At 40.4% G+C, this 2,912-nt stretch overlaps 1 non-coding gene across 1 annotated transcript; it reads left to right on the top strand.

The window, feature by feature from the left end:
- The first annotated feature begins 232 nt into the window (after positions 1-232).
- On the top strand, positions 233-314 carry trnal-caa (transfer RNA leucine (anticodon CAA)). The gene has a single exon. It is a non-coding gene; the product is annotated as a tRNA-Leu (tRNA).
- The last annotated feature ends 2,598 nt before the right edge of the window (positions 315-2,912 follow it).

Consider the following 2,912-nt stretch of genomic DNA (forward strand, 5'->3'; position numbering starts at 1 on the left):
TGGTTTGTTGATGTTTTTCTGTCTGCCAAAGTTGCATTTTGACATCCAGACGGGGAGACTTTATCATTTGAACGTGAAGCCAGCCTTAAACCCTCTGAGGCGTGTCTGTCTGCCGGCACGTATTTTGTGAAAGGTTTTTTTTTTTAACTGAGAGCGACTTTGAAAAAGTTTCCGTAGCCACCTCGCACTCCGTGTTAGATTATAGGAGGAATGCGGCGGCGGCGAGCTCGCTGTAGTCGTGGCCGAGTGATTAAGGCGATGGATTCAAAATCAATTGGGGACTCCCCGCGCAGATTTGAATCCTGCCGACTACGGCGTCTGCCGCATGTCGCCTTGTGCCTGCGCGGCAAAGACGAAGTGCTGCTTCTCCTTTCCTGGTACTATAAGAACGCTAAATCGCTTGGCTCTGCTGTCGTGGAAATAAATTCTTCAGATAACCACACATTTTGCGTTCGCACCTCTGGTGCTCTACTTATGCCTTTGAAAACCTAATGAATAAAGCTGAAAGAACCGACACAATATGTAGGTGCTCGTAAAGCACGCAGTAAAGAACTGTTAACAGCAAAGGTTTCAGTGGGTTAACTGAGGAGAAGGCGTGATCGCTAATTGTTGACTTTGTATTTGGTGTTAGAAACACTCTTACTGTGCATGACGTGCAACAAATGTAGCCACAGAAATTGCATCACGCTTTCATGTATGCTATCGCAGACACCAACGTTGCCTAGATAGAAAACCGAAATAGCCGTGGGTTTGCTTGCTGGTCTGAAGGATCTCTCTTCGAATCTCTATCATTTGTCAATGGAAGTAAAAGGCGCTGCAATTTCATACGTTCAGAATGAAACCCGCAGCTGTTGTTCGACTTTATTTCTTGACTAATTACAACTGAGTGTCGCATGAGCAGTTACGTAAACTTGTCTGGTATATTTGAACAAAAATGCCGTTCTTCAATTAAAACTAACAGTACATTGTCAGGGACATTCAGTTCTATACAAACAAGAGACAGACAAGATAATATTTCTACCTTTCATGTGGACTACGTGTTGACTTACTGATCGGAATAATTGAAAAGTTCGGGTTCATAGCCGATGCAGTGCATGCTAATTAGAACAGCAAAGCTGAGCTCTCAGCACCGTACTGAGCCCAGGTGTTTTTCTAAAGCTGTCAGGTGCAGTTCATTTACATGAAGGAAATCTCTTACTGGGTACTATTACAATGCAGTAAGTAGCACAGACTACTTAGGGAGTAGCCCGATGCATTTAAAAACAACCCGAGCCAGGCAGGAGTCGAACCTACAATCTCCTGATCCCTAGTCAGGCGCGTTATCCAGTGTGATACTGCAGGACTGTAACCCAGTGAGATCAGCACTGCAACTAGTAAAATATTACCCCCGGTCCATTCTTTTCCAAAAGTGAGAAACACCTGTTTTCTACATTTTGTCTGTTTTAAAACATTATCTTCCAAAGCATCATAAAATTGTCCCTTCTTCCAGACTCTACTTCTCTCTTGTAGTAGTACAGCAGACCTTTCCAGGTGAGCAGATCACAGAGTCCGAAATGAGCTTCCTCCATCAAGCAAAGTACCTGAACATGACGCTGTCTTCATAAAAGCGCCCCTGTAATAAAGAAATTAAATCCGAAATCAAGAGGGCAGCACAGTGGGCAAAAGACGTATAATATTCGTCTATTAAACGCATACCTTAGACGTCTAAATGTGGTCTGCAATTCGTCTAGAATCTCTGCACTGTGTACGAAGTAAATTATTTTCGCAGTAATTATTTACATTAACGAAGAGCATAACGCGTGTACTGTATACACTGCAAGTACAACCCCCCTCTCTGCAGGAGTGCTGGCTGTGACGAATTGAAACGGTTTCACGGGTATTTTCAAAGTAGGAGGCGAGATTTCCAGCGAAAGACACCCCCCCTCAAAAACCCAGTAAATACAGTACTTACTAGTTAAAGGCTAGGCTCCCGACTACGGCGAAAGGAACCCTTCTTTCATTAGAAGACAATGAACATATTTTAGCCCTGAATGAATTAATAGCAAACATGGTTTACATAAAAGACATTTTTCCAAGAAAGTTTAGCCTTTGTCACTAATGAAACCACTAAATAAAGACATAAATATAAAAATCTTAAGATTTTTAAAATACATGACTTTGCTAAAATTTATTTGAAAATAAAAACAATTACAACCGCCAGGGGAGAGAGAGAACAGGGGAGGGATGTTGGTTTTGCATAAGGGGCGGGGCTATGGAAATTAGGTCTGTTTGGGAATGTGTAGTTACATTTTCTGGCTGTTTGTGAATTATCGTTGTTGAGTATGGAGTGTTGAGGTATTGATTTTGTGTAATGCTTTATGTTGAAAATTGAGGTTGATTTTGTTTATGATAAACAGGATAAACTGGGATGGGAGGAAGGTTTGGTTTTGCATAAGGGGCGGGATTATGATAATTGGAGGACTTTGCGAGAGTAAAATGGTTTGATTATTTGATTTTGTATTGTGGTTGTTATCTATGTTTTTGGTTGGTATTATGTTTATATGGTTGTTTTTGTTGGTTGGTTGTTATTATGGTTATTAATAATACGATCTATAGTTGAAATCTGCGCCTAAATAAAAAGAAAAAGCAAGTGATTAGGTTTATGAGCAATCTAATTACTTATTCGTTTAAAAAGCTATATAAAATAAAGTTTATTATTAATTTGCTGGACAGAGCGGTGAACATTATTATGCATGAGACAAAGATAACGATCCTGATCAGTTTAGAAATCTGTGTACGCTGTAAGGTTTTTACTTCTTAAACTTTTAAAATACACGTTTAGAATTGAAAGAAATCCTCTTCCTGGTATAGCACACCAGCACGTCTTTTTTCTCCAATCAGAGGGGTGTCAGATGGTGTCAGCCAATCACCAT

The sequence above is a fragment of the Lepisosteus platostomus genome, unplaced genomic scaffold (genome assembly GCF_059453375.1).
Source record: "Lepisosteus platostomus isolate fLepPlt1 unplaced genomic scaffold, fLepPlt1.hap1 Scaffold_61_H1, whole genome shotgun sequence".
Lineage (NCBI taxonomy): Eukaryota > Metazoa > Chordata > Actinopteri > Semionotiformes > Lepisosteidae > Lepisosteus > Lepisosteus platostomus.